Here is a 13,646-nt window from a genome sequence, read left to right on the forward strand (position 1 = left end):
GAACAGGCAAGGTCATGGACACAGTGTGCTGAGGAGAGGAGGTAACTATCTTCTCTGTAATTATCTTCTCTTCTTGATGGATGGATGGATGGATGGATGGATGGATAGATGGATAGATAGATAGATAGATAGATAGATAGATAGATAGATAGATAGATAGATAGATAGATAGATAGACTTTATTTATCCCAAGCTGGGAAATTACAGTAACATGGTGACATGACGTGTCCACAACATTGATTAAAACTGACGAATCAACGGTTTGAGAGGGACGCAACTTCTGGAGAGATCTACCCACATATTAGTAAAACATTGTTAGGTTATAAAAAAGGGTTCGAGGGACAGAAGGGGGTCCGACCTCCATGAACTGACCAGCCTAATGTGATGTCAGGGACGTGTAGATTGAATCCAGAGACTCAGTAACTGCACATTGTAATAAAATGTAAAAACTAAGAACTTGGACGTCCCCTGCTCATCATTCCCCATCAAACGATCTGCGCAGAGAATCACATAACACAGAAGTTAACCTGGAAGATAGAAAACTTTTTTTTGTATAATGCACTGATGGTCTTGCAGGTCTGGTCGGCTCACTTCCTCTTTTCCTCCTGTCATAATTCTTATGACCATTAAAGGTCATCGCCTAGCACAACTACAATGTGGGCCATAATACACTGTGCCCCCCGGCTAACAATTACGTGGATTATTAATGACATTGCACCACTTGTGAGTATAATTACGAACAGGGAATGGGAACAGCCTGGATATTTAACTCCAAAGTCTGTGCATTGAAAGAATACGGTACCATCTTCGGAAGAAGATAATGTGTAATGTGTAAACAACACAAGTTACGTAAGCAACACAAGTTATGTAAACAACACAAGTTACGTAAAAAAAACAAAAAACGTGATTTACAAAAAGTGAGCTACATAAGTAGTAATCCCATTCTCCTGGGTGAAAGTCCGACTTTCGTCCCTCCCTGATTGTGGCATCCCTCATTTAAACTCTACATCGCTGTCAATCAATACTACTACGTCAGCAAGATATCAGCAGAGGACAGTCTAATACGTTCATATGAGTCGTATTTTGCTGCCTTTACAAATGCCCTATATTGACATTTTTCAAGAATGAACTTTGAACATTGTTGACAGTTCCTTAACCCTCTGAAATCTTTGGCTATTATGTCCTTTAAGAAATCTGTTAAAAAATCTTTACCATGCCATGTTGGTATTTTTTCAGCGTTACCTCACCTATGTCCTGGTAATTTATTTTTAACTTTGACTTACTTGATCAAAATGTTGAACCCAAAAGAAACAAAGGAAAACATAAAATCTGATCTTGAAAATTATATTTCAAAACACAGAATTTTAAATGTTGCAAATATGAATACAGGTTGCATATATTACATATAACAGGTAAAATGAGGATAATATCTAGTTCTGTATTTTTATACTAAATACTGTATATTTGACATCATCTCCAGTTTTACTTGGCCGAATATAATCAAAAAAAAATCTTGGATCATGGAGTTTCAAGCCAGAACTTTAGAGGGATGCTGATGGAGAGGCTACATGTTGCTTCTTTTTTATGTCTTCACGTCATGAAGAAGTAATGTGCCGGTGCTTTCATGGACTCTGGAGGGTTAAAGTGCTCAGAACAAATTTAAATACGAACATCCATAATGTCACGACAACTCTTGGCAAACTCCTTCTCCTGATGAGCATAATGAGATATGATCAAAAGCTCCAGAACAGCCGCTAAACTGATTTTGACAAAAAATAATGTCTACTCAACTTCTCCATCTTTGAGAGGAAAAATATTCAAATTCAGCATCATTTGAATGGTAATCTTTCAGAGATTCGCTTATCAGGATTTTACTTTTACCCTCAAGGATTTGTGTCTTATTGGAAAAGTATACTGCGACTCGATTGAAAAACTTAAAAAGCTTTGGTGGGAAGATTTTTGTTTTTAGTTTCATGAAACAAAGCTGACCATTCGTGAGAGTAAATTCTAATTTGTGTCCCTCTCTTTGAATTAATAATGGCGAGGCTCCATCACGCTCTCTAATGGTTCTTGAATATGCTCCCACCTGTAAATGGCCATTAAAGTAGTGAAATGGTGCATTATAATCACATTGTGAATAGCTCTGAGTATCACCTTAACAACAGACTCCGGCACTAAAATGGGTTATCTAATAATAATGAGCTAAGAGCTGCTGCTTTGGCACCAAGAGGTATTTTTTCTCTCTAGTGCAGAATGAATCCGTGCCAGCCACTCAATCAATAACACAAGCCAGGAAAGACAGCCTTATAAGGTGGAATATAAGGCCATTTCTCTGTGTGTGGACTACAGAGAGTTTACAGAGGCGGTCTGACATCAGTATTGTACACAGGGCTTTGTGGACAGAACTAATGGTGCGCTTTATTGATCGTGTGTGCTGTAATCTGTCAATCCGGGCTTGTCCAGCTGCGGCAGAGGCTTCTCTATAGGGTCATCTCCAGCCATCTGCCCATCCAAACACCCTGAGAGTATACACAACTTATTACCACACTCCCTCTAAGAGGATATTGGGCCACAAATGAGCACTAAAACGGATGCAACAAGACAAGGACAGAATAAAACAGACTATAGATTAACTGTCAGATAGCTGTACATGAGGATTAATTGTCTAAATTCAAGTGAGCCTCATAACTGTTACTGTGACTGTTACTGTAAAATGTGATGACTTTTAAGTTAGCTGCTCAGATCTATAAACAAGCAGGACTGTGTTTGTGTGTGTTTGCCTTAATCCATTTAATCCCAAATTTTTCCCAGACATGAAAATATCCAAATCATGTGTCATTAGTACTCCTTTGAAATAATCAACCGTTACTTTAAAAAAAATGTAAAAGGAAAAATAGGTAAAAAAGTGTGCTTTATGTTCTGTCACAATAGTGACTGGTGGGATAAGATGTCGTATCTACCATTTACCCATCAGGCTGTCTCATTCTTCAGAGTTACCAGACAAACTGAATTTCCCCTCGGGGATAAATAAAGTAATTTTGTTTTTTTTATTTGATTTATAGACTATATTGATATATTTCTCCTATGCAGTCATAAAAATATTATATTTCCCTTTCCAGTTATTAGCAAATGTAGAATTCTGTTACTGGTAGTCTCCAAAATTGCCACTAGAATAACATTCTAGTGTGACTTTGGCCTACATTATCAAATATACAACTATACCAATATGAATACTGAGAGGACAATACATAGAGCAAACAAAAAAAGCAGTTATCAGTCTAACTCAACATTGTTCCTTTATTGTAACAGACATAACATTTTTACTTTTGGACATTTCCAATGTGATGGGAGGAGGAGAACATCTATTGGCTCAGGGCAGCTTTGTTTGACATATTCTTCAGGAATAACTAAGAAATATTTTTACGGTCACTATTGTGACTGGTGGGATTAAATTGGTTAATCCTCGGGGGTCTGTGATCGCATCGGCGTGATCAGATCATGCCGTGTTTTGAAAGCGCGGTAAAAAAAACCGAGGTCACGTGAATCGCTGTTCTCAACTTCACTCCAAATTACAGACTTGAAACTTTCATCATTTTTTTGTTTGATGCTCCTCGGTCACGTAAAACCAAAGATATGATCGTTTAAATCTGATAGTAGAACAATATTTATTCAAGCGTAAAAGTAGGATGGGACGAGGCAGGCAGTGCATTTTACAAAATCAGCTAACACTACTCCTATAAATATACATTTTTTTATGGGAATTTATTGTATATAGTTATTTTATATTTGAATTTCATCTTTATATGTTCATATTTGCAACCTATGTTTACATTTACAGGTCCAAAACAGTTCATTGAGCATATTTGTGGTTTTTATTGTAAAAAAAATAGTATAATTTTATTTCAGATTTTATAATTTTTGTGTATATTCGGGCTCAATATGTCAATAAAGTGGGTTAAAGTGAAAAAAAGAGTCAGATCATGGTGAAGATGTGCTGAAAAAATGGATACCAGACAAGGGTATAGTACACATTTTGTATGTGGTATATAAAGGGCAAATAGGCTCAGACACCACAGGGTTAAACCATTAGCCAAGTCATTGATTAGTCAAACAGAAGATCAGTGTAGGGCAAGTAACTTGAAAAATATAATCAATAACGTTACTAATTAGGCCTACTCATAAGCAAAAGTCCTTAGTTACTGTACATTACTAATTATGTCTAACATGCAACTCCAAAGCATCCACATCAGATGTCTTCTGGGTCAACCATGCTTTAGTAATTGGCTTGTCTTCCACTTGGTTAATGATGGATTGCCATGAAATGTTATACAGACATTCATGGTCCCCAGAGGAAGAACCCTAATGACTTTGGCAATTATCTGACTTTCATGTAATACCAAGGTCAAAGTTTTTACTCATCTTGAGTAATAGTCAACACCTACGAGATGGATTATTGCACAATTCAGTACAGATATTCATGGTTCCAAGATGATAAATCCCTGACTTTGGTAATCTTCTCACTTTTTCTTTAGACTGCATTCTCAATAAGCAAACTTATTTCCAGTTGCAGCCTTAAATAGGTGTTAATGTGAATTGAGACAAAACTACTTGGTTAGGTTTAGTAAAAGATCATGATTTAAGTATGTTTGTTAAATAAGATAACTCACGTATGTCTCCCGGTTGAAAGATCTGTGTTTGTTTGACCTTTCCATCAACATGTTTGATACGTCAAAAACAAATGTAATCCGCGAGAAAAGACATTTCCCTTAACATGTAGGCCTAGTTGACAGTGCAGTGTGATTGTTTCAAATTATTGGATAAATTGCGATGACATTTTGTACAGATATTCATGGTCCCCAGAAGAGGAAACCTAATGATTTTGACTTTGGTATTACATGAAAATCAGATTGTTGTTTTTAATCATCTTGAGTAATATTCAACATTCATGGTTCCAAGATGATAAATCCTACTGACTTTGGTGACTTTTTCTTTAGAGGGTTAAACAAGCCTGCCTCAAAACAAATTCCTTACATAAATAGGTGGTTAATGTTGTAAAGGGAGACAAAACTGCTTGGTTAGGTTTAGTAAAAGATCATGGTTCAAGTATGTTTGTTAAATAAGATAATGTATGTATGTAAGTTATAAAAAACAAACAATGTCTCTTAGGGGAAAAATCTGTGTATTTGATACATCAAAAAAAAAAAAGTAATCCGGAAGAAAACACATTTCCCTTAACACATAGGTTTAGTTGACAATGCAGTGTGATTGTATCAAACTATTGGATCTTTTTCCATGAAGTTTTGTACTGACACTTTGTACAATTGAAACAGAATATTTAATCTTGTGTTAAAAAAAACTGTACTTACGTACGTTACTTGAGTAAATGCACTTAGTTACATTCCACCACTGCAACCAGTATATAAAAAACAACTTGTATAACGCTGGACAACCATTCAGTGAAGCTACTAAAACACTCAGCGTTTAGTAATATACTCAGATGCTATTCACAAGACGCAGGAAATATGTTTTTTGCAGTGCCGGCCCGTATAAAAAGCTGAAAAACAAATGCAGAGCCCAGCTGGTGTTTGTCAATATTTTATTGATTGCCGTGGTTGGACTCACTTTTCCATGGATCAACAAGATATTTTATATAACTCTGAGCAGGCTGGGAACAGCAGCAAGCCAAACCACACACTCCGTAGGCTCATCGAAGCTCCTACAGCCGCATTTTGTTGATGTGTTTGCTCGCTCCTCCTGAACATTTGCCTCTCTGTTGGCATTAGGATCGGTGTCTCTCCACCGTCTCTTTTCTGTTTATGTGTCTCTCTTTTCTGTCTCGGCTCTTTCTCCTCGTCCCCACGGATCTCCCAGGCACTTTGGCTCTTAACTGCTCTCTTCCTTTCTCTTTCTCTCACACTCTCGTCGGCAAATCTCACATCTACTCTCTGGTGTCTCAGTGAGTGCCAGGCAGGGCGTCCCTGGAGTGACCTTGGGGGTAATGAGCTCCTGATCACGAGTCAGGAAACCCGGCATTCAACACCCAACCCACCACCCTCCCCTCGGCCCATGCAACACACAAAAAAGGGGAAAAAAAACTACACAGCTATCGCATGCTCAGCCCACAAAGAGAAATAGTATTGGAGAGGCAGGGCAGCGGGGCAGAGGTGCAGATGAAAAGAGCCTAGAGAAAATACTTCTTCCAGCTCTGATATACAACTACCAGACCTCCAAAATAAAGTAAGTGGATTTTTTCATTTCTGGTAACACACTTACTGATGCATGGCTTTTGTGGGGCAGGTGTAATGTGATGGTGAGGTGCTTACTTGAGCAGAAAAAGTTTGGAGTTCAACTATGTTCCGTGCAGAAAGACTCGGCAGTAAAAGATGGTTCCAAGGCCATTTTTTGGTGTGTGTTTCCCTGCGTGTGTGCGTTAGTGTGTGTGATTTTCACACTGTCCAACATCACCCCCCCGACCCCCCCTTGTGTGTTCAAGTTTTCTTTTATTTCACAAACTTTGGGTGAAAAGAAACTCATTTAAAGTTCCTCTGGTGATCAAAACATGTTTTACATTTCTGTGTTTTTCATGATATTTCGCCTTTTACTGTTTCATATTTCACCAAAACGCTTCTGTAGACATGGTCCTAATCGCTTTTTTGTTGCTCTTCCCATTTTAAGCAGATTTTGCCCCGAGGCTGTTGATAAGAGATAATAAACATATGAAAACATAAAAGACTATTAAGCTTAAAATGCTGAGAATTATAACCGCAGATGGGAAAGTGGCTTGTAGACATATTGGGTAAACAATTGGAAAGTCCCAATAATCCAGCCGCCATAGGCTATGGACTGTGGTATTAAATCATTAACAGGGCCGTCTCCTCAGTGATTAGACTTCAAACATCCATATGTTTTGTTTATTATCGCTATCAGCCAAATATATGCAAGCCCAATTAAGTATGTCTGTGCATGTGTGCGGGTTGAAGTAGGGCACTTTTGCCGAGGATGTCGTAATTTGGGTCAGGCCTGACTGGAATGACAAACCCGGTGCAGCCGTATTGTATCAGCTATGTGGTCCGGCAGACCTTCTGCTTGCGTTGCCATGGCTTTCTTCAGCACTGGTATAGCAACCCGAGTCAGACCAAACAGTGTTCCTCTCTGTCTTATGGGCATTCCTGCTGCGGACAAAAGCTTTCTCCGGCTCATTCTTGCTCGAAATGAGGTGTCCGCTTCATTTCTTTAGAATCAACACATGGTGTGGTCCTAATGAAAGAGCTGGGGGAGATTAAACATGAGGTGGAGATGAGCTTGAGAAACCAGCTTTGGGTCCGTAGGAAGTCAGAACACAATGTGGATTAAGCTGGATGACAGCCAGCAGGGCCAAACTCATAAAACTGCTTCATTTCTAAATAGGTCCTGGCATTTTCCTTTCCGGGATGGCCACTTGGAGGCCTTTAAGAGACATTTTACACATTCTGCCCTTTTCCCTTGTTAAACATCTTGCCCCACAAACTCCACCACGTGATCCTCACGCCTATATGTCAAGACTAAGCACAAAGCCAGTTCATTTCCTTCTGTGTCTTCACAAATGCTTTGACCAGACTCCTCTCCATGGAGGAGCTGGAGCAATAAGGCATAGAATTGCGCTGTTAGGGCCCTGAGAAGTCCGCTCCGGGGGGGAGGGAAGAGCTGTGAATGGAGCCAATTCTCATCTATAGGGCACAAGTAAGTGAGGGAGAGAGAGAGAGAGGGAGAGGGGGAGAAAAAGGAGGGTAGGGGGGATGAGAACATACACAAAGATCCTCACATTGAGTGGCTGGTTTATTCTTGTGGGGTACGCACTGACCCCTCACATGTGGGATGAACAGAATGAGGCTTGATGGGGTCCGGAGGGCCTCCAAAGAAAGGGAGGACGGGATAAAGAGAGGAATAGAAGAAAAGAAGAGGGGAGAGATGCCAGGAGAGAGGCCTGTCAAGGAACCATCCTTCATTGCATCCAGTTGTAGGCGTCATATCGCAGAAACTTCAAAAGTTGCAGTAAAGCAGCACTGGAAAAGGGAATGACATGACTATTAAAAACCTTGCTCATGCTTTCATTAACTCTGTCACCATATTTCATCTAATATTTGTTCAAACTCTGGTTGCAATTTCGTCTAAGTGATTTTTGTATATGTCTGTCTTATCTGTTTTTTATTTTATTTTATTGTCTGTATTGTATTGTGTTGTCTTGTTTCCTTTCATTGTATTGTGCTGAGTTGTGTTATGTCTTGATGTTTTGTGTTAGGACCCCCTCGTAAATGAGTTGTGACAACTCAAGGGGCTTATCCTACGAAAATAAACTTCAATATATATAAAGGACAATTCTAGTATAGTACAACTTTGGTGTTATTTAATTAGTTCTAGGTCACAAGTCCTATTGATAGTAAGCTATTTACTGAGATCTTGGAACATTGTGAAAGGACTAGGAGTAAGAAACATTAAGTTTAAGTTTAAGATTTTTATAACAGAACCATCAAATTCAAGGCAGCAGAGGCTAAAATCATGGTGTCTAGTATAGACCAAGCTCGAAAAACACACTTCCCAAAATGAAACTCAGAAGAATCTTTTCTGTCATTTAATTTCCATAGTTACGAACATATGCTGTTTTCTTGTGCAATGAGGGATTATAACCACCACTTTGGATGCCTCTGATTTTAGATTTACCTCAATAATAATAAACCGATTGTTCTCATTCCCAGAACGTCAAATACAGATGCTTTGACAATGCCTTGGTGTCTGATAGTGATGCTGCAAATCTGTATAAGATGCACCAGGCATTCAACTATCTCCAGTGTAAACCCATCAACTGCAATATTAGACACTGAAGGAGAAAAGCAAGTCCTCCAGGAGTCAAGTGATGTAGTATAAAGAGCGAGAAAGTCCGCATAGGGAGGTGGAAGGGGTGTAAAACTAACAAACACAAGACTCTGAGACAGAAGACCACTGTTCATGTCCCATGTAAAAAAACAAAAGTAAACTTTAAAATTATTTAGGTTGATTACCAAAGGCTCTGTAACTCAATTTACATAGCAAACTGACTTATTGTAATCCAAAACATGACCTTTATTCTAAACTTAAGCAAGTTGCCTTGTTTTGTTTGAATTAACATTTAAAACAATTAACATTTACTTTGTGTTCCAAGTGTTTAATACTGCGACCATAATGGAGCACACAACATTTGATACCTAGATGTACCCAGTGCAATCAAAAGTGACACCAAAGTTAGAATAAAGCAGTAAATTATTGACTTTTTTACAATTTTTCTGATCCATCAATTTTGGTGAGAATACTCATTCAGTCACAGATAAAAATGATCACCAAAACTACAAAAAATGTTGTGTTAAAGAGGAATTAACCTTCAGCCACCATGTAGACTTTCAGGAGCAGCACAGGCCATGAGTTTGATGTCCCTAATCTTTTATTTAGCTGTGGTGATGGGCATTGACTGCTCCTGAGTCTGTTGAGTTAATAGTAATGTGTTGAAATGCAGACGTTCTCATGGAGACGTCAAGCAAGCAGCTATCTCATTACAGGCAAGGGCGAGACAATCAAAGCTGTCTGCAAAACCTCTAAGCCGGTGATGAGAGATTGTTACTCTTGTGTGGTGCTGGTCCCGATTGTCTGAGGGAGCCCATTGATGGGGCTACTAATTCCTTTTGTGGATGATTTAAATACGCCAGTCGAGGTTTGTGATCGAGGGATTCACAACATGCCTCTGCACTTGTGCACAGGCGCTTTTTGATCAGAATCAAAATTCCCCCATGTAGATTTGCACCCTTAAAAAGGAGCTTATTTTCTTTACATAGATTTGTACAGATTTTCTGCTTTTCCTGTGGAAAAACAAATATCTAATTGTGGTCTGCATCTCTCCGCCCTGCTGTTGGCGTGATCTGGTGTTTGATCCTCGGAGAGCTAATGATAACCCGAGGCTTTCCACTGTAATCAGTCAGCTCATTAGTGTCCCACTCAGTCACACAGCCACCCACACACACGTACACACATATGCAGGAACACATGCAGACTGTCCCCAGGCCTGCTGGTAGGTGACTGAAAGAAGAGAGGGCAAAGGTCACGTTGCTGGAACATAAGTTCTGAGAGAGTAAACATGCACTAATATAAAACTGGACTCTAAGATTTAATTGGATGTTTGTAGTGTTGATCTGGGGCATATTAACATTTAAACCAGCATGCTAGTAGTTTTGCAAGATCAGTACAAATCACTTATAACTTAATTTGCAAGCCATGTTTTGAATACAACTTCTGGCATCAACTATATATATATATATATATATGGATATATATGTACAAATATATACATACACATATATATACATATATATATATATATATACATATATATATACATATATATACACACAAATATACATATATATACATATATAATCACACACACACACACATATATATATATATATATATATATATATATATATATATATATATATATATATATACACAGGTTTTTGTTTTTTTTTGCCAAACTAACTTTGTTGTTTTGCAGTATTTTTTAAAGGAAGCTGTGTTTAAGTTCAGTCATTTATTAGTGCCTTAAACCTCCATTCTTTCTGATGACCAGCAGGGGCGACTCGACCAGTCACAAAAAGAAGTCCGATTAAATAGAAGTCTATGAGAAAATTATCCTGCTTCTCACCTGATTTACTAACCTAATTAAACATTTTCCTAATGAGTTTATGGTCTTAGTTGCTACTTTCAAATCTTCTTCAAAGCAACATGATGTTAATTTTGTACATTTTTGGTCCCGTTAAGAGTAAAATAGTCACTTTCAATCATGTTGTCTGTTTTGGGTTTTGCACATCGCTAACCAAGCTACCTGGTTAGCACAAGCTGATGACTTAGCTTTAACCTCCAACCTTAGCTGCGTAGTGTAATGTGACTTTATTTTGAACATGCTTAAAAACAATACAAATGATGTAACGATCCTAATAAAGCACAAAAAAGGAAAGCCTGTATGAAACCTTGATGTCACTCCCAATAAACAAATTCTTCAGGCACTTAAACTTAAATATTTCATATTCAAAAAAGGAGTAAGAAGAAGTAAAAACATACAGTATATATAAATAATGAAAGGGGTAGGAATTAATATGTTTATATCCCAGTTTTACATACAACCCAATACAGTTTACACCTTAAACCTGAATGTTGAGACGCGAACACTGGTCCCAACAACAGACATCAATATGTGTGGTAATAAGCTGCACCTCCTTGGGTTATATAGTGCATTACTTTTTTTATCCCTAGGTATGAGTAAGAAAAGTGAATGGGAACAGCCTGAATAAGGGGCTTACAAATGCACGTATCAGCTTGTGTGCTATTCGATTATCTCCCAAGCAGCTTAACCAGTTCCTGCAGAGTACAAGCTGCAGCAGAGGCTTTGGACAGAGCCAGTGTATTTGTGTATAGCAAATGTCACACAGGAAATATAGGACCTGAGGGTGCACCTCCCACCCCTAGTTTGTGTGTGCACAGGCCTCAGAGAGCACAGGGGAGAGGGTAGTGTTTGTATTCCTCTAATGAACTGAGGGATGATGCTGTCTCTCTCACGCACCATGTCATCAGAGACAGAGCCTGAAACTACAGTTGGAGCAAGTCCTCCAGGAGTCAAGTGAGTCAAGTAGTATAAAGAGCGAGAAAGTCCGCATAGTGAGGTAGACTGTGGGTACAAATGGGTAAAACTAACAAACACAAGACTCTAAGACAGAAGACCATTGTTCAAGTCAAGTGTCAACCAAAAGTAAACTTTAAAGTTATTTACGTTGATTACCGAAGGCTCTGTGACTAAATTTATGTAACAAACTGACCTAAACTTAAGCAAGTAGCCTAGTTTAGTTTGAATTCGCAACATTTACTTCGTGTTCCAAGTGTTATGTATGGAAATTGAAATTGGTTGTTTTTCTTGTGCAATGGGGGATTATTACCACCACTTTGGATGCCTCTAGTTTTAGATTTACCTCATAGTAAACAGACCGTTCTCATTCCCAGGTCGTCAAATACAGACGCTTTGACAATACCTTGGTGTCTGATAGTGATGCTGCACATCCGTATGAGATTCAACTTACTCCAAAATAAACCCATCCACTGCAATATTAGACACTGAAGTGCATGATCAAGTCCTCCAGGAGTGAAGTGGCGTAGTATAAAGAGCGAGAAAGTCCGCATAGGGAGGTGGACTGATGGTATAGGTGGGTAAAACTAACAAACACAAGACTCTGAGACAGAAGACCACAGTTCATATCCCATGTAAAAAGTAAAAGTAAACTTTAAGCTTGATGACCAAAGGCTCTGTAACTAAATTTACGCAACAAACTGACTCATTATTGGCCCAAAACATGACCTGTTTCCTTCACTTAAGCCAGAAGCCTAGTTTTGTTTGAATTTGTTTGAAAAGTGTTTAATACTGCGACTATAATGGAGCACACAAAGTTTGATACATTGACTTACCCAGTGCATTCAAAAGTGACGCCAAGGCTCCCAACCAAAGTTAGAATAAAGCAGTAAATTATTGGCTTGTTTACAATCTTTCTGATCCATCAAACAAACACAAGACTCTGAGACAGAAAACTATTGTTTGTTAAAACCAAAAGTAAACTTTTAAATTATTTACGTTGATTACCAAAGACTCTGTAACTAAATTTATGTAACAAATTGACTTATTGTAATCCAAAACAGGGGTCAAATATTGACCATGTAGTCATTGTTCCACTAGTCCCTCTCTTAATGATTACAGGTGCAGCAGGAATAAAAGTAAGTTATTGACTCAGAAAACTTTCTCCCCGATGAAGGACCTTGCTAAATGGCTTAGAGGTAAAACCCCTGCGGGGACTTTTAAATAACATACAGCCAATATGCTGCCAAAGCACCACCTAAATGCTGAAATCTATTGGCTCAATCAATGCAATCTCATTTTATTTAGAGCCACTTCTTTGGCTGATAGGTAGCCGGGAGTGGATTCGACCCAGCCAGTAGAGTTATTAGCCAGCGATATTATAATCATTTCTACAGAGAGAGAATTTGATTCTTGCAAGGCACAAACAGAGAACATTCAGAGAGAGAGAGGTCACTCTTACACACACAGGGATGCAGGGATTTGTTGTGATGTGGCCACTGATGTTGAATGGAAAGTTAAATTGATCGCGAGCATCACTGTGGAACACCGTCTGCCACTTAGTGTCTCCATTCCAATCCCACTGCTAATTGGATTGCTAATGGTAATGTTGCACAGGGGTGACAAACTTCTCTGATTAGAAGGGGTTTGAATAGTTAATCATGCAATTCAATCGTGGTTTAAGTGCACATGAAAGAGAGATTCGATTTCTACAACATTACTCTCTTCAATGAAATTATGTTTAGGATAGAAAATATCAGCTTTTTTGCCTCTTTTCTTGCAGCTTCTTTTATTAGGCCAAGCGGTGGTTACCAGGCTGCTTAAAAGGGCCACATCTTCAATACTTAATACCGAAAATAATTTTAAACAGTTTAAACAGCCTCCTACCGCCAAAGGGGGTGTCTAATCCTTGGTTAAATCTCAGCAGGTTTTAATCTGGCCCAGTGGAGAGTTACTGCAGCTCTTCCTG

At 38.6% G+C, this 13,646-nt stretch overlaps 1 protein-coding gene across 1 annotated transcript in view; it reads left to right on the forward strand.

Moving 5' to 3' along the window:
- The first annotated feature begins 6,080 nt into the window (after positions 1-6,080).
- ptn (pleiotrophin) overlaps positions 6,081-13,646 on the forward strand; it is a 61,006-nt gene continuing 53,440 nt past the window's right edge. The window contains exon 1 of the mRNA XM_059326253.1: positions 6,081-6,237. The gene's annotated coding sequence lies outside the window, so the exon portion shown is untranslated. The remainder of the gene's footprint in view (positions 6,238-13,646) is intronic.

Source organism: Centropristis striata, chromosome 22 (assembly GCF_030273125.1).
Source record: "Centropristis striata isolate RG_2023a ecotype Rhode Island chromosome 22, C.striata_1.0, whole genome shotgun sequence".
NCBI lineage: Eukaryota > Metazoa > Chordata > Actinopteri > Perciformes > Serranidae > Centropristis > Centropristis striata.